Raw genomic sequence first — 19,283 nt, 5'->3', positions numbered from 1 at the left:
AAAAAAAAAGGTCTGGGCCCTGTAGTAGCAGTAATGGAAAGCCTTTGAAGAGTTTTAAGGAGGCGAATGACATGAACAGATTTGATCTCTCCTAATTTTCCTCATTAGTGGTGGCTGTTGTTTGAAAGTATGTTCAGTTATATCCTATGTTGTTGGGAAGATGTTCTATTTTTTTCTGATAAAGTGTAATTTGTTTCCTTCCCACAATTTAGTCTTTTTCTTTACTATAATCAGTTATCACTCAACAATATGTGTTTTGGGGAAACTTTTTTCCTCAATCCTATATTCATGATCTAGTCTGAAACATATTAACTTTTCTGGTTTCTTCTCCCCATTCCCTCTTTGTCACAACCTATTCATAAAATAAAACATTGAAATATAAAATATAACATCAACAGGCATTTGTAATCTGCTAAGAATCTAAAGAGCTAACCCTAAATTCGTAAATTCATTTATAAGCATATTATAATTCATCAAAGATTCAAATGGGCATATTCAGCAGATGTGTAGCTTCACTATTTCATTTGATCATCCTTATGGGGCTCTTTGTAAAAGAGATAATTGGAAAATCTAGATTCAGCTTAGGTTCTAGGAAAGAGTTCCTCTACCTCTTTTTGCAAGGACATTTTGCTCACTACGAAACAAAAAGGACTTGCTATCACTCAGATTTATAAGGTAGCTCACCAATATTTTCAGTATTTATTGTATTGTATGATGCCAGAGAAAATCTTTGGAACCATTGTGTAATAGAGATTGCCTTATTACATTATGTATGACAAGCGCTAACATCTTCAATTATACAACAATTGAACTAAAGTATCTTTGCTTTGCCATAAAATCTGTTTTATTAAAGACTATCTTTTATATCAAGTCCTCTAATCTTTATAATAATCTATTCTATGTTACATATCCAGTTGTACAAAGCATGCAGCATGTGCCTTTGGCTTTAATCTTATACTTTCATCCAAGAAAGTTTAATTTTCACAAAGAAATCTTGTTATATATTTGAATCTCTTTAGGGATTGTGGAATGATTTTGAGAGAGAAGAACAAACCAAGAGGAATCACATGTCCTGATTTCAAGCTATTCTATACAGTTGTAGTAATCAAAACAGTATGGCACCAGCATGAAAAGAGACAACCAGCTTAATGGAACAGAATTGAGATCCTAGAGATAAGTCCAAACATATGCAGTCAGTTAATGTTTGACAAGCAAGTCAAGAATTTTTTTTGAAGATTTTATTTATTTATTTGAGAGAGAGCGTGCACAAGCAGGGGGAGTGGGAGAGAGAGAAGCAGACCCTCCAATGAGCAGGAAGCAGGACAAGGGGGCTCAATCCCAGGACCCCGGGATCATGGCCCAAGCCAAAGGCAGACACTCAACCGACTGAGCCATCCACGTGCCCCAACAATTCTTAATAGAGAAAAAACAGTCTATCTAATAAATGCTGTTGGGGAAATATTGGATATTCACATTTAAAAGAAGGAAACTTTTGTTAACTTGAAATTGATTAAAGGCTTAAAAGTAAGACTTGGAATCATGAAACTCCAAAAAGAAAACATAAGGGAAAAAAGCTCCTTGATATGGGTCTTGGTAATAAGTTCTTGCATATGACACCTTAAAGCACAAGCAACAAATTAAAAAATAAAAAGGTGAGACTATATCAAACTAAAAACTTCTGCACAGCAAAATAAACAATCAACAAAATGAAAAGACAATGTATAGAATGGGAAAAAATATTTGCAAACCATATATGTGATAAGGGTTTAATACCCAAAATATATAAAAAGCTCATAAACCTCAATAGCAAAAATAACCCCACCAAGTAATCTAATTAAAAATGTATAAAAGACTTACACAGACATTTTTCCAAAGAATATATACTGATGATCAAGAAGATATACGTGAAAAGATGCTCAACATCAGTCATTAGGGAAATGCAAACCAAAACCACAATAAGATATTATTTCATACCTTTTAGAATGGCCATAACTTAAAGACAAGAGATAACAAATGCCAACAAGGATGTAGAGAAAAGGGAATCCTTGAGTGTTCTTGGTGGCATTGTAAATTGGTGCATCTACCATTAAAAATAGTATGGAGAATCCTCAAAAAAAAAAAAAAAAAGAACTACCATATGATCCAACAATTCCACTTCTTGGAATATATCCATAAAAAACACTAACCCAAAAAGATGGCTGCCACTCCCATGTTCATAGCAACATCGTTTACAAGTAGCTAAGACATGGAAACAATCTAAGTTCTATTGACAATGAATGGATAAAGAAGTGGTGTTATACATATAATGGAATATTATCACAGCCATGGAATATTAGTCAGCCATGCAAAATGTTGAAATTTTGTCATTTGCAACAACATGGACAAACCTTGAAGATACTATACTAGGTAAAATAAGTTAGAGAAAGACAAAAACCATAATACCATAGTTTTATGTGGAGTTTAAAAAAACAAAACACACAGAAAAAGAGATCAGATTTATGGTTATCAGAGGCAGGGAAGTTAGTGGAGGAGGAATTGGAGTAAGGTGGTCACAAAGTACAAACTTCTAGTTACAAAATAAATAAGTATGAGGGAAGTAAAGTACATCATGGTGACTATAGTTTATACTGCTATCTGATATACAGGAAAGTACATCCTAAGAGTTTTCATCACCAGGAAAATTATTTTTGTTTTGTTTTGCATTTTTATTTTATCTAAATAAGATGATGGATGTTAACTAAACTTATTACAGCAGTCATTTCACAATATGTGTAGATCAAACCATTATGCTGCAAACCTTTAATTTTTACAAGGATGTATGTCAACTACATCTCAATAAAGCCAGAAAAAAAAGACATGCAATGATAAAATAGCAAATGGATTTTTAGAACAATTCACTTACTCTCAATAGGTTTGTTTCCAAATTGAAAGATGGATATAATAACATAGGCAATGGCTTCTGGAAAGATTACTGGCACAAACTTTGGTTGTATCATTTAAAAGCTGTGTGACTTTGTAACAAGTTGTTTAGTTACTCTCAGCATCAGTTTTATCAGGGAGATAATAGTTACCTCGTAACATGTCAAAAATTAATTATGATAATGTATGAGAAGAAATCACACAGCATAAGTACTAATATTCAAAGAATATCCATTCCCTTTGCATTCCCTCTCAAGATAATACTGAGAGTCAAATGTGATGGTAATTCCTTGTAAACTGAAAATCACTTATATTTATATACACTTTATGTCTTATTAATATACAAAGAATGATAAAATACTAGAATATAAAATGAGCTATCAGATACCAAATTGCGGGGCCCCTGGTTGACTCAGTGGTTGAGTGTCTACCTTTGGCTCAGGTCGTGATCCCAGGGTCCTGGGATCCAGTCCCACATCAGGCTCCCTACAGGGAGCCTGCTTCTCCCTCTGCCTATGTCTCTGCCTCTCTCTCTGTGTCTCTCATGAATAGATAAAATCTTTTTTCTAAAAAAGACACAAAACTGTGAGATCATCTGTGACTCACACTGACTTGTGTTTTATTTCTTAAATTCTCTTAAAATGCTGTCATTCATCATTAAAATTGGGTTTATCCCATGGAAGAAAATGAAATTACAGATCTGGAGTCCAGTACTCTTATACTGTCTTTCTTATATTATCTTTTTAGTGAAGCCTCTCCAGTTGGTTAAGTTGTGAGTTCTTTAACTTTATCATATTAATTAAGTTAAATATGAAATTTAATTAATAATGTCTATGTGTTTGGAACTGTGCTGGCATTGGCAGAAAAATTCCAAAGGTACAGAAATTGTATTTCAATGACCAACATAGCTAGTTCATATTTTTTAGAGTTGTAGGTTTAGTCTATTTTAGGAAGCTATGGGCAGATGGAGATTTAATAAGGATTTGGTTTAACCACTGCTCTAGAACATTCTTCATCTCCAAAGGATCATCAAATACTTTGTATAAGTATATTGGAGAAAATTAGAGAGACAGAAACATAATAATAACTATGATACAATGAACAATGTATTCAGAGCTTTTTTTTTTTAAATGTGATAAGAGCTTTAAGTGTTTTAGAGAAGTCAAAAAGAGATAAAAAAAAAAAAAAAGCTTGACGAGTGAAGTCAAGTGAATTCAGACTATACTATCAAAAATAAATTTGTATGCTGGTTCTTTCGTCCAGCATGAAGTTTAAACTCTGAGTAGGGGCAAAACTAGGGGTAATATAGATCTAAGAGGGATGGGGGGTATCCATTCAAGTAAGAGGTCCTAGTATGAACAGGTTGTTGCTTAGGTGGATAACTTTCTTTTTGTATGTAGCCTGATCTATTGGTCCTATCTTAATTCAGATTTCTTTTGCCTAGAGTAGGAATCAAGCAGGTATTGCCAAAATTATATCGCTTGTGATGCTCTTTCCCTAGAAAATATTAGACACTCTATAAATATTTGTTGACTGGATAAACAAACAGAACAGGGTTGTAACTGTTAATTTCTTATTTAACAAGTTGTTTTAAAAGATTTCAGATTCTGGGATGCCTGGGTGGCTCAGTGGTTGAGTGTCTGCCTTTGGCTCAGGTCATGATCCCCGGGTCCTGGGATCCAGTCCTGCGTCAGGCTCCCTGCTGGGAACTTGCTTCTCCCTCTGCCTATGTCTCTGCCTCTCTCTTGGTGTCTCTCATGAATAAATAAATAAAATCTTAAAAAATATATTTCAGATTTTTATATCTCTTAACTATAGTTCCTTATACCTTACTTCATATTAATAGGACAGGCACTATATTCTATTGGCTCTGATTTGGGGATTTTGAGGTAGAATATGCAAAGAAGATCAGAAATGTGAAGATACATGCACTTCTTATTAAGATGGGGAGAAGTATGCCCATTTGCATCATGGTGATCCTTCCATTTTATTTCAACTTCTCCTTCTACCTTTGCCATGATATTTTGGCATTAAAGATGAAAAAAACCCTGCCAACAATAAAAAAATATCTCCATAAGCAATGATTCTAGAGGTGAAAATATAAAGTATATCCATAAAAACACTAACTCAAGCTCCTAAATCTCACATCCTAAATGAACATACTGGGTGTATATACTATGATTACAGTATATATATATTTTTCTAACCTATTATTCGATTTTTGCATTGTATGACTTGAAGGACTAATTTAGCAAGGGAAAGCTAAGCTGCCTGTTAATTTCATCAAGGGTGAGTTTCACTGATTCCAAAGAGGTCAAGAGAGCAAGTGGAGGGTCTTACAGACACTGAATACTGCGGAGTTTTTAGAGGTTTTCCTTCAGCAAATGAATATTAATTGACATAATCTGTGAGGAACAATAGTATCTGTATTTATTATTTACTATATCCAGGCATGGTAAACATATTTTATATATTATGCCTTATCTCTTTTAACTTCATTAAAAAAGAAGAGAATGAGGCAAGTATTATGCCATTGTTCAAACAAATAATAAAGAATAAGAGGTTAAATGATTTTCTCAAGTTTAGCAGTTTAGCAACTGACAGACCAGGACATGAACTCAAGATTGTCTGGCAGCAAAGCTTTTGCTCTTAACTACTGTTCAGTTCTGCCTCTCAGTCTGTGTTGATAGTTCTAGTTTGGCAAAATCTAAAACATTCTACACATGCACAGTACCCTTCGCAGTAAGTAGCAATCAAACAAGCTTAAAAAATTCTTAGGAAAAGAAATCCGCATAGGAAGTTATAAAAGTTCTAATCTTCCTCACATTGGACATTAGCTAGAACTCAACTTTAACTGTAACACATGCTTTTAAATTTTAGATTTATTTAAAAATTTCCATGACATCAGTGATTATGACCACTGACATTTGTTTCATATGATGAATCTAGTGATGTGTACATTTCAATAAAACTAAAAGTTGATGTGTTGTGAAGTCCTAGCTCCTTTCTTAAATATTGTAGCAAATGAAGTATGCCAATATATATTTCAAATAACTTATCTATTTTTTCATTTGACATGAATTATAAAATAAGAGAAATCAAAACACCTACTGGCTCAGGGTAAACACTTTAATGCTAGTATTATTAAATTATATGCTTGTGTCTTTGTACTTAGTGGTTGCTGAAGTTGAGTCAATTAATTATAATGTGTAACTAGGTATACAACTCTTGTGCTATCAAGTCTTACACTTGAACACATTAAACATAGACTTTCAATCCCAAGTAATTACTTTCTGTATTTCAAGTTATTGCTAATCATAAAACTGTATATCTTCCTGTTTCTTATAAATTATATTTTTTGTTTTTTTTCCATAAATTAAATTCTTATACTACTTTGAGAAGTATGAAAAATCCTTATGATCACTATAATAAATTTAAAAAATGAATGAACTTAAAAATGTTTGATTTTGGTAATATTTTAGAAAATAGACCTTTAGAGAATACAGGAAACCAATTAAATAAAACAACTTTAGTTCTTCTTCTCTTAAGGGAATTCTTCACTGTCATTTAGTATTTTTAGCCACTTGAATCAATAAAACGTTAGGGAACTTTCCAGGGCTAAGTTAAAGCTTTGTATATAAGAATGAAAACAATTTGAATCCACACTTTTTTTTTTTTTTTTTTTTTTTATTGGTATTCAATTTACTAACATACAGAATAACACCCAGTGCCCGTCACCCATTCACTCCCACCCCCCGCCCTCCTCCCCTTCTACCACCCCTAGTTCGTTTCCCAGAGTTAGCAGTCTTTACGTTCTGTCTCCCTTTCTGATATTTCCCACCCATTTCTTCTCCCTTCCCTTATTTTCCCTTTCACTATTGTTTATATTCCCCAAATGAATGAGAACATATAATGTTTGTCCTTCTCCGACTGACTTACTTCACTCAGCATAATACCCTCCAGTTCCACCCACGTTGAAGCAAATGGTGGGTATTTGTCATTTCTAATAGCTGAGTAATATTCCATTGTATACATAAACCACATCTTTTGAGAGTGAGGAAAACCCTTAGTCCTTCCCTGACAGCACAGCCCATTACCAAATGAGGCAGTGGCCACTGCCAAATACATTTAGACATGCTCTATGAATGCAAGAATAGTTAATATTCAAACTTTGATATTGGAAAACACTTCCAACCATCAGTGTTAATGTTTTCTTATCAAATAAAAATATGCGTGTTCATAGCACATATGTTTTAATGGAAAACAAGTAAGGTATAATATGGATTATATTTTCACCAATGGTTCAATTAATTGGATTTTGAAGCAGTCACTTGCTAGATTGACCTTATTCCTTATCCTGATTAAAATCTAAGGAAAATACATTTTTGCCAAGACTTATAAATATAGGAAACAACAAAACACATTGTCTAGCTTTAAAATGAATCGTTCTCTTGCTTTTCAGAGCTAACAAAATGTGCTCAGGGTATCATTTGAAGGTGATCAGCTTGCATCAAGAATAATCCCTCCAAAATAGTAATTGCCATGAAACAATTTAGTTATTGTCTCTCTGTCCTCATCCATTTGCAAATATCCTCACATATTCCAGGCCATTGTGCAATAGTTGTAAGACAGCAGAAACACAGACTCTGATTTTTGGCACAGAGCAGGAAAAAGGCAGGAAATCAAGCTACTCTTAGGTTCTCGTTCACTCTGGAAAACTTGGTGAGACTTCCAATATTACTGACCTTGACTGCTGCTGATTCACTCAATGGGTGCAGTTTGTGGCATATATATATTGCATGCAGGCATCATTACTAACATCATTGGTATTCAGTTGACAAATGCAGTTGGGACTCTCTCTAGCCTATCAGGGAGACTATGTACTTGTGGTTTGGCTCAGTTTTACTGTGAAAATAGTCAGTGTCTCAAACCAGGGCCTGTGATTAGGTTAAGGAGGGAACTAGTAAATTTAAAATTAATCTCAGGAGTGCAGTACATGTGAACAAAAGGTAAAAAAGCAGAATTAGTCAGAAAATGAAACAGAATCAAAAGCAAAAAAAGAAAATGAAACAGAAAGGAAGCTGAAAGCTCTTACTTCATTTGGCCTCTTGAACTATATAATCAAAGAATCTTATCATTGGAAAGGACTTTGAAGTTCATCTTCAAAGATGAACCTCAACTCCCCACCAGGTCCATGCCCATGGTCACTTAAGCCTTTACTTGTAACCAAGAGAGAATCATTAAATCTTTTCTCTCTGTTAATTAAATAGGTATGATGTTATAGTTTCTACCTACTGATCTGAGTTCTGTCTTCTGAGGTGAAAGAGAGTGAGCAATCGGACCTATGAACAAGTGATAACCCTTCAAATAAGTGGAAAAACTAACTTAGAAGGGATTCCCCAGATAATCTGTTCTACTTCCCTAATTTTACAGTTCAGTAAACCAAGATGTCTAAAGATGAAGTGATTTCTTAGAGTTACAAAGCTGTTTAATTGCAGAACCTGAAATCACTATGGGTGACTCCAAAAGCAGAGGTTTTAAAGCTAGCTAGTACAGCCATCCTTGTCATCTCTGTTTTAAACTAAGCAAATCCAGTTTCTCCTAATTTTTTTATGGGACATGGCCTCTAGACTTCAGACTATTCTGGACCTCTCCAGTACCTACCACAGGCTAGGGAATGGCTGTACAAAGAGGACAAGTACTTAATACTGAGGGATTTAGAGTCTCGAATGGAAGATAAACAATTACAACACAAAGTGTGAAGTAACGTATCTGAGAAGTGTATCTAAATTTCTACTGAGAACATGGGTGTCAGACTGATTGCAGAGTGTTACTGAAGTGATATTTCATCAAATAAAACTAATCTAACCCCTTTAACAGGAGCAATAGTAGGGACGCCTGGGTGACTCAGCAGTTGAGCGTCTGACTTTGGCTCAGGGCATGATCCCGGTCTGGGGATCAAGTCCCACATCGGGCTCCCTGTGAGAAGCCTGCTTCTCCCTCTGCTTATGTCTCTGACTCTTTGTGTCTCTCATGAATAAATAAATAAAATCTTAAAAAAAACAGGAGCAATAGTATAGAAGTATCCTTACTTCAGTTAATGACTTGCTGCATTAACCCAATCTCTTCATTGTCTTGATTGGACCAGAGTATGCTAGATATTTATGGCTAGAAAGCTACTTTTGAGCATATCTTCACTGTGATCCTCAAACAAGTAGAGCTGTGTATTTACTAAGTAGAGCTGTATACCTACTCAGTGTTTAGCAAGATTCATCTGACTCTGTTACCAAGCCCATTTAGACTGAAAGAATTGTTTCTATAAAATATAAGGTGAATGTTTTAAAAAGGCTTTTTGAAAGTAGAAAGTAGATTGTTTTTAAAATACTGTCAGATTAAAAAAAAATACTGTCAGATTAATAAGGCAAGGCAATTGTGAAGACTAAGAAAAAAAAAGTCCAGAAGTATTTATTTAGACACTTAGACTCCAAATATTTTTGTTTAGTATATCTTATACATAAAACATTGAAGGACTTCTAAAAATAGGGACCACTTTAGAGAAAAATTGGCAATTTAATATATATTCATGTTTGAAATGGAAATGAAATGTTTAGAGGATTTTTTTCAATAACTGGACAACTAGAGGCTTCGTTCCTATTAGATAAGTAGGTTCTTATTGGGTACTGTGTGTGAGGCATCATTCTGAGAGCTTGGCATGCATTATTTTATTCAATCCTTAGGCCAACTATTATACCAACTTAACAAATTAGTTGATACAGAAGTTTGATAACATTTTCACATTTTTAGAGCTGATAAATGGGGAAGATGACATTTCTATCAGGTCTTGCAAAGTGCACAATTATACAATGCCCTTTTCCTTTCACCATCCAATGTAAAATCAACCATATTATTTGGATATGTGAATCCTAATCCTGACACAGTCTTCTTTTTCTTTAATTAATTTTGAACTGAGAAAAGCCAACATTTCTGTACCATCTACTTCCACCTTTACAAATGTTATTTCCCATTTTGGAGGGATACTTGCTGCACCTCAACTTCCTCTGTTTGCCTATTTGAATACAAATGCTTTCAGAAATAGCTCCTCATTAATTTTTCCTAAGAAATTAGTTGTTTTCAAGTAAACTAAATGACCTTGATTTCCCTCTACTTTTAACTTTATAGAATAGTGATCAATTTTGAACTTCATTCATTCAATCAAGAATTTAAGAACTGTCAAGCCATGCTCTAGGTTCTCAATAAATACTAATTAGACTGTTTTTTTAAACGATTTATTTATTTATTTATTTATTTATTTATTTATTTATTTATGAGAGACACACAGAGAGAGGCAGAGACATAGGCAGAGGGAGAAGCAGGCTCCCTGCAAAGAGCCTGATGTAGGACTCAATCTCAGACCTCGGGATCATGCCCTGAGCTAAAGGCAGCTGCTGAGCTGCTCAACCACTTAGGTATCCCTAATTAGATGGATTTTACAAAAAAAAAAAAATCAGAATCAGTGGCTGCTATGATTCTACACTTTCACACAAATATTTCTTGGTCACTCAATATATAAATCATATGCCAAGAATATTATTAAATATGAAAGCTCTGTTGGCACTTATTAATTTAGCTTACCATATGCCAGACACTGCTCAAAGAACTTTGTGTGTATTAACTTTCTAAAAACTGTCATATCATCCTGAGATAGGTATAATTATTATCCTCATTTTGTTGATGAGGAAATGGAGGCATCAGAGATTAAGTAAAACATTATCAAGGTCACCGAGCAAGAATACAATGGAGCCAGGATTCATGCCCAAATAATGCAAATTATTTTTGGATTCTAGAGTCTTTTTTTTTTTTTTTAAGATTTTATTTATTTATTCATGACAGATAGAGAGAGAGGCAGAGACACAGGCAGAGGGAGAGGAGCAGGCTCCATCTAGGGAGCCTGATGCGGGACTCAATCCTGGGTCTCCAGGATCAGGTCCTGGGCTGAAGGTGGCACTAAACTGCTGAGCCACCAGGGCTACCCTGGATTCTGGAGTCTTAATCATTATACTCTGCTACCTAAATAAGCAACTAGATTCATACAAAAACATCACACACTGAAAACAGACAGGGGGCTATTCCTCAATGGAAGTAATTTTTTTTCTATTAGGTTCTGAAGGAAGATGAGGAATTAATCAGGTAAGAGTATTTTAGGAGGAATCCTAGGGAGAAAGCATACTGTAGGCAAAGGTCCCAAGGAGAGAAAAGGAATGATATTTAGGAGAAAAAAAATATATCAACTCAGCTTGTAGAGAATTATGATTTCAAAGTAGGTGAAGCAGTGAGGATACCCACTAATGAATTTAAAAGGAGGTATCTAAAAAAGCATAGCCTTCTCAAATATTATTCTACTTTAATAATGCATTAATTTAATAAAGCACAGTCTTCTCTTCTACAAGTTCACAGATTATAAACAAAGGAAATAAACAGGATTTTAAAGGCATGTTATATAGAAATTAAACCAGTCACAATTAGAAAGAGTTTCTCTATCATACTTTTAAGTAAAAATTCATTTTTTTCTCTTTTCTAATTATCAGTCTGAGGTCAAATATTTGAAAAATGTTTTACATATTATATATCTAATAAAAGTAGAGATCATAAACCCATGCCTTGAATAAAGAGAGCAACAAATCTCATGAAGATATTTTACTTTCATTTATCCTATTAGCTAGTTTTGAATAATGTCAGTGGGATACCACCATAACATTATATTTTCTATAAGAAAGTAACTCTTCAAACTATTCCTTTAGGTACTGAAAAAAAAGGATAGCATGTTCATTCAGTAGAGTCTACCACCTTAAAGAAGAAAATTAATAATAAAACTATTAACAACAGACAAAAACAACTAAAATTTATTTAGTGCTTACTATGTGTTAGGAATGGGTCTAAACACTGAAACACTTCTCATATTTAAAGGACTTGTAGTCCTTTAAAAATGTTGTCCTATTGGCCTCTGACCTCTATTGTTTCTGATGAGTAGTAAGTAGTAATTCCTATCATGGTTCTCCTGGATGTAATGTATTTGCTTTCTCTGGCTGCTTTTATTTATTATCTTTCTCTTTCCTATGATGTCTCCATGCCCCTGCAATCTGTTGTTGCTATAGTAGTCTATTCATATGTTTGTATTTATTCTGCTTGGAGTTTACTGAGCTTCTTGAACATGTGTGTTGATGTTTCAATTAAATTTGGAAAAATTTTAGCCAATAAATATATATATATATATATTTCCCTACTCATTTCTCTCTCCTTTCCCAATGGGACTCCAGTGACACAAATATTAAACTCATCAACATTGTCTTATAGGTTATTGAGGCTCTGTTTATTTAGTTATGTTTTGTATTTTTCCCCCTCTTGTGTCAGTTATGTCTAAATCCATAATTTCATAGTACCAAAAAATTATAATAATCCAACTAATTGGTCACCTATTGTAGGTGACAGGGAATTAGTTCATTATCATGTGAACTGGGTAAATAAGAGGAAAGAATCCATCATTTATCCTGCCTTTTATATATGAACTCTATAACAGATGAAGGACACTGTCTCTTAATAAAAATAATCCCAGATAATAAAAGAAAACAAATAGACACAATTCATTATTACCATTTTCACTTCTATTGAAATAACATATTTAAGAATTGAATACCAATAGCTGATAATATTAAACAAGAATGAATATTAATATTACTTGCTTCCTTATAAAAGAGCATATCGCCACTTATAGTCTTGCCAAAGGGAACACATATGAGTTTAATTATACCTCTGGATCCACCTGCCAGTTTGTTGAAACTATAGAGGACAGAGAGACATTTTGAACTATATCCCAAGTATATCAGAGATGTGGAGCCTGGGAAACTCCACAAATGAGTGGGTTCTTCAGCAGGTAAACTAAAAAGAAAATGAAGTGATAGGATGGGATTCTATAGATTAAAAGAGACTTAAAAGACATATCAGTCTAAAAAAATTAGAGAGGACCGAAATGGAATATATAGGGATACATGAGACATAAAGAAATGGGTGATAAAAATAAAGAAAAGCGGGATGTGGTTACTATAAAAGTCAGTAGGAGTTACTTCCAGAAGGAGAGAAGGGGCTGTGGTTACAACGAAAGAGCCAGAAAGTCTCTACTGGCTGGCAACATTCTCTTCTTGCTTCAGGTGGTGGTTACAGAATTTTTGCCTTACAATAATTTTATAGAAATGACTCAGGAAGCTATAAATTTATTGTGTATGTTCTTCTTTATCTGTGTTTTATTTCACAATAATATGGTATAACACACAATATTGTGTGTTCACTATTTTCTATGTGTATATGTGTTTGTAGAGATCACATATGAGTTAGGAGAAAGGAAGAAAAAAAGTCTTTTGAACGCTGACTTTAGTTTGAACTGGTTGTTTTATGGAAATGTAAAAATCCCTGTTAGGCCAATGTTTTTTATTAGAGGAAACATGGGGTATACTTTTAATTTTGTCAAAATTGTCCTTAATAACGAACTAGCTGGGAGAGGATGAAACCAACAGAGAGGCTGGTTTTTATATAAAATAAGAGATAAGGAATTTTGGAATGTTTTCCTGGTAGATGTGGAGAGAAAAGAGGTAGGAACTTTGCTTTTTTGAGAGAGGGAGTATTAATGGGTTGCATGTTGTCCCCCCAGATGTCTAGGTCCTAACCCTAGTATCCATGATTTTATTAGGAAATGGGGACTTTGTAGATGACTGTGTTAAGATGGGTCATTAGAGTTGGTCCTAAGCCAACTTAACTGTGTCTTTATGGGACAACAAGACAGACACACAGAAGGAAAACACCTTGTGAAGATGAAGGGAGAGACTGAGGAGAGGCACATCTATAAAACAGGAACACCAAAGTTTGCCCGCAAAACCACCAGAGGTGAGGAGAGATGCAGGGAAAAGACTCTCCCTCACAGGCCTCAGAAGGAACCAACCTTGCCAACATCTTGGTCTTAAACTTCTAGTCTCCAGAACTGCGAGACAATACATTTCTGTTATTTAAGTCACCCAGTCTGTGGTTCTGGGTTGCAGCAGCCCTGAGAAAACTAACACAGGGAGAGAGTGGGCTTGGCAAAATTATGGCAACATCTAGACTAAGGAGGAAGTAACCGGAGAAGTTCCAGGTGGAAAGACCACTGAGGAGTTGAAGGCTAGAGGTAGCCCGGATTGAATCTTCTGAAACACTGTGGAGGGTATGGGATTTGCCCAGCATGCAGGCTGAAGGCCTGAATTCTTATGGCATATTAAGGGAAAGGGTGATTCCAGACGGTGAGAAGTCTGACATCCAGGTCATACGTAAAGCTATGGCATATACTAAGGATGGTATGAACCTAGATATTTTTTACATTTATTGATATATACATGAGAGACAACTGTATTTATACAAAGAAGAATGTGTGCTTACTACTGAGAAAATACGTATGTTAGTAGAAATATAGGGACGCCTGGGTGGTTCAGTGGTTGAGCATCTGCCTTTGACTCAGGGTGTGATCCCGGGATCCAGGATTGAGTCCTGCATCGGGTTCCTTGGAAGGGGCCTAGGTCTCCGCCTCTCTCTCTCTCTCTCTCTCTGTCTCTCATGAATAAATAAATAAATAAATATTTTAAAACATAGAAATACAGAAATGTAGATATAACAGAAATATGTAGATTAATCATATAATAAAGTTATTTTTATATGTATACCTGTGTACATAGAAATGTGTACATATAGTGAGAAAGAGAAAAAGTACTCTTCATTCAGAGGCTTCTATCCCTCACCGCCGGAAATAAAACAAGCTGAAAGGCAACTAAAAAGATGAAATCACTGTCAAGGACAGGCACATAAGGAAAGCAGTTTTATTTTTAATGTTTTGAAGTCACAGGAGTTATTTCTGCAACTGTACTGCTTGGTTATTTTTCTTTTTTTCATTTTCAGTGCTTGTCTTTCATGCCTTGTGGGCAAGGGCATTTGTATTGCTATCTGCATAGCCCCTCCACAATGGTTCCCATTTCAACTCTCTCTGGGAGGCTTCTCTGAATATAAAGACCATCAATTTTAACTATTGCCATTAAATGATGTGTGGGCAGCTCCGCTGGTTACAACATTTCCAAAGCCTCACATGCTAGAGTCAATTACCAGGGGGCAATGGGAGGGTGACTTCTCACTATGGATACTACTTCAAGGGCCCCTAGTGCTAAGAGAGCTGTGCCTCTGCAATTTCTTCCTAAATCAGCAGTCCTTGGACAGCTGGGGTCCCAAGCCAGTAAATGGGTATGGAGAGTTCCTTGACAAACAGGAAGGGGTACCATAAGAGATGAGTGCTTAATTCTAGAACACAAATAATAAAAGCTGCCATTTGTGGGGTGCCGCCCAAGTGCCAGGTATCTCCTGTGTGCTAGCCCCTTCACACGTGCTATTACCTTAAACTAGAAAACCACACTTTGACCCTGGTATTATTATTCTCAACTTACAGAAAGGTAGCTGAGCCTCAGAGGATGTGTGTTTATGGACTTCTACTACTAAGAATCATGTAGAGGGACTGAACCTAGTTTGACATCCCAGCCTGTACTCTTTCCAATTTGCCATGCTGACAAAGCAAAAATGATTGCAGTCTATTATGAGATATAGTCTTTTCTCTCCAAGAGTTCATGTTTCAACCTATTTATGACATAAGAGCTGACCCTGGTTGTTCTCAAGAGAAAGCACTGACAGGTTTAGAATGTCCACCAGTCTGGTCTGTAAGCCCCTGCTAATTGGAGGATATTCTAGTCTATGGCTGTCAGCAGCAACTGCTTGCAAAGTCCTAGCCCATGACAACACCTGCAGGTTGAATTCCAGGTAGACAAACCACTGCCACCTCTATACCTTTGATACCTAGTAACATCAGTTTGGAGGAATAAATATTTAGGTAAAAAAAAAAAAAATTTACTTTTCAATATGTAATTCATTTTCTTTCCATTATTTGCTCTTAACTAAGTATCAGCACTTCCTACTGACACATCAGGGAAGAGGTAACCTTGAATAGAAGCAAAATTTCAGGTGAAATATACTTTCAAACTTAATCACTTGCACCTAGGGACACTCTTCTGTCAGATTACAGATATTTGTCACAAACAGCAATACTCACAGGTATATCTTGTTAAAAATCCCCCCCCATGGCGTTCTTCTCTCTCATTGCAAACCACCAAAATCAAATAAGCGACCAAAACAGCCAACACATCCACTCTTTAGCAACAGAATTAAGGCTCTGTTCATGAAAGATTTGGAGGCAGAACAACATCATAAAACACACCCAAACTCAACAACACTTAGTCTTTTTGAAATTAACTCCTGCTAAATATGCTGGGTGAGCAGAACCACAGGAAGGATTGTTGTACACAAAAGCCTTTGAAAAATAACAGGGCTTTCTGCGATAGAAACAAAAGCCCCACTGGGCCAGGCAAATAAAAGGACTCAGCTGCTAGCAGGAGAGGAAAAAACCTCTTCTCCATTCTCCTATTCTCCAAAGGAAACAAAGAAATTTAAGTGAGGCAAAAATCATTTTGCATTATCTTCTGACTTCTGAGCAAAAGCAGAAGTACCTCTTTAATACTGAAATGATGGTCCTTGTTGAAATAATATTTTAGAAAATGAAAAAGTAGAATAACAAGTTGAAGAGGAAATAACATAAAAAATATGTTTTTTGGATGGTGGGAAAACAGGTTGCTCCATATGCTTTTAAAAAACACATCTGGCAGTTAGAGATGGTTTATTGGACAAGACTTTAAAGGTGGTGACCAAAATGTTATACAAGTCCCCACAAAGCAATAACAAATAACTCTCTTATTGGTTTTGGTTGGGGCAATCCACTTACACAATGAGTGGAAATTTGATGATGTAGAAGCAAAGGCTATTATTCGAGGGGGCAGCTTCTCCATCTTTAAAGTGAAGTTGAAAAAAAAGTGAAGTTGGTTTGAGAATTAGAAGAGCTAATGTATATAGGCAGTGGGCACACAATAAAAATGTTATTTTTTTTCTTTAACTTTTTCTTTCCTTAAACTTCTACAAATGTAATCTGTAAATACCTATGGTCTTTAGGGGGTAAAATTAGAAGATGCAATGAGTTACTTCATTACCAGTAAGATTGTCAAGAGTTTATTGGAAACTAAGTAAAATGCTTTAAAATACTGAACCACACAGAAAAAAGATGGCTTCCTAAATTTAGTCTTCACCAGTTACTTCTTGAACATTTTTCTAAAGTATATTATCTGTTAACACTTTCTTAGCCACCATAATCAAAGGTTCCCCAAAACATTATGCTGTTTTTGGTAACATGTAATCCTTACAATAAACTACTAAATAAGGCAGATTCTATTATCTCTATTTACAGAAGACAAAACGAGGCTTAGTGACATTTAAGAATGTCACATAAGTTTATATACTCATAAGTTGAAAAGTTAGGATTTGAATCCAGATCCACCTGACTCTACGGCCTGTGCTTTCAATTTCTTCCTTTTTTATTTTTAAAGATTTTATTTATTTATTCATGAGAGACAGACAGAGAGAGAGAGAGAGAGAGAGAAAGAGGCACAGATACAGGCAGAGGGAGAAGCAGGCTCCATTCCATGTAGGGAGCCTGATGTGGGACTCGATCCCTGGTCTCCAGGACCACACCTGCAGGCTGAAGGAGGCCCTAAACTGCTGAGCCACCCAGGTTGCCCTGTGCTTTAAATTTCTATGTGATGCACATGTTTTTCTACAAAGGGAAGAATTTTAGAGCTTTTAAGTCACGAGAGAGCCTTGTACTTGTAACTCTCTTAGATGCTATAAATGAATCAAACTTTAAACTGTAGTTTAAAATTTTGGGAACACATCTAACTGAAAGTCCTTATTCATCTTTAACTTGACTAAAGGGCCACAAAAATGATATAGCCCTTCCAGCCTAGTGGCATCACAAGCAAGTGAGTTAAAGACTATTCAATTGGTCTGTCATTCACATGGGCTTTCAGATGTAGACTGGTTGGTAGGTTGTCTAGTGGTTGCAAATTAAGCTTCCATGGGTAAGCAGTCTTGTTTTGACAGCAACTTTCAAAGGGAAGAGAGGGGAGAGGGTTGGATTAGAGAGGAAAGAAAAACAAAACCAAGTAGTTAAGTTTGGCATTTTTAAAAAACTTCACAAAAGGACTCAAGGATAAACTGAAATGAGAGATTGGTTTCAAAGGTGAGCTATATAAAGGTACAAAGGTATGCTGGCAGCAAGAGGGCTCAGAAAGAAAAGACACAAGGCAAGGGTGTCACAAGGTATAAGGAATGAGTCCTGCCGAGGTTGATTCCATGTATGATAGTACAGCAAAGTTGAGGGGAGCATAGGCTTTCACCTCCTAGAACACTTACTATGTTCTGGTCTGTGTTCTGTTCTATACCTACCAGGATGTTTTCTACCTTAGAATTCTTGTATCTGCTATTTTTTCTGCCTGGAATGTCCTTATGCTTCAAAAGGAAACTATGTACTTAGGAAACAATGACTCAGTTTAATGATTATCTCTTGAAAAGGCCTTCTGTGACTTCCCTGGTAATTTTCATCATTGTACACTATCTCATCCTTCACAGAGCTTGTAAATTTGCATGCATGTGTGTATGAACATGGATGCATTTGTTCTCTTATATATTAGTTTATTTTTTATATCCCCCAAAGAAATATGTGCTGTGAGAACAGAAACATTGTCTTTTCCACTCACCAACATATGTTGTATGATCACAGATAAGTCACTTAAGCTTTCTGAGACTTAATTTTTTGAATTATAAAATAAGGCAATAACAGTTATCTACCTTATAGAATTACTTGGAAGAAAACATAAACATGAAATAGAATCCTAAATATAACTTCCTGTTGTTTTGGAAGAACTCAGAATAGCCCCACATTCAGAATTAAGGCATCAAACTATTCACATAGGATTTGAAAAGAGTGTGATCACTAACTGGTTTTGTCGGTCTTAGCAATACCTTCTCCTCAACTTAAGTTCAAAGAGATGGGCTTTCTGTGAATTGATTCAGAACTCCTGACCCATATTTCCTGAATTGTGAGGAGCAAAAATCTGAATAGTTGCCTCCACTGGAAAAAGAGTTGCTCTCCGTGGGAGCAGGGAAGAGCAGATGCTGACAGAGCATCTGGGACAGATGCTGAAATTCTCTGAACAATAGGGATAAAGGCATATATCCCATGGATCAGATGTGGGTCTAGAGGGGAAAGTTGGTCAGGTTTTATGCAGAAAGACTGTTTGTGTCTCAATAAATGGGTGGACCACTAGTCAACCAGAGCTGAGGGAAAGAGTTAAATGTGGCCATCCAGA

The 19,283-nt window shown here is 35.5% G+C and overlaps 1 protein-coding gene and 1 long non-coding RNA gene across 31 annotated transcripts in view; one reads left to right on the top strand and one right to left on the bottom strand.

The window, feature by feature from the left end:
- Positions 1-19,283, bottom strand: part of DLG2 (discs large MAGUK scaffold protein 2) — a 1,976,108-nt gene that overhangs the window by 498,357 nt on the left and 1,458,468 nt on the right. The window lies entirely within an intron of this gene.
- LOC125753267 (uncharacterized) overlaps positions 2,294-19,283 on the top strand; it is a 30,043-nt gene continuing 13,053 nt past the window's right edge. Inside the window, exon 1 of the long non-coding RNA XR_007404667.1 lies at positions 2,294-2,406. This is a non-coding gene — a long non-coding RNA (uncharacterized LOC125753267). The remainder of the gene's footprint in view (positions 2,407-19,283) is intronic.

This window comes from Canis lupus, chromosome 21, assembly GCF_003254725.2.
Source record: "Canis lupus dingo isolate Sandy chromosome 21, ASM325472v2, whole genome shotgun sequence".
In the NCBI taxonomy this organism is placed as follows: Eukaryota; Metazoa; Chordata; class Mammalia; order Carnivora; family Canidae; genus Canis; species Canis lupus.
Note: the sequence above shows the minus strand (reverse complement) of the source record. Positions and strands in the feature narration are given on the sequence as shown.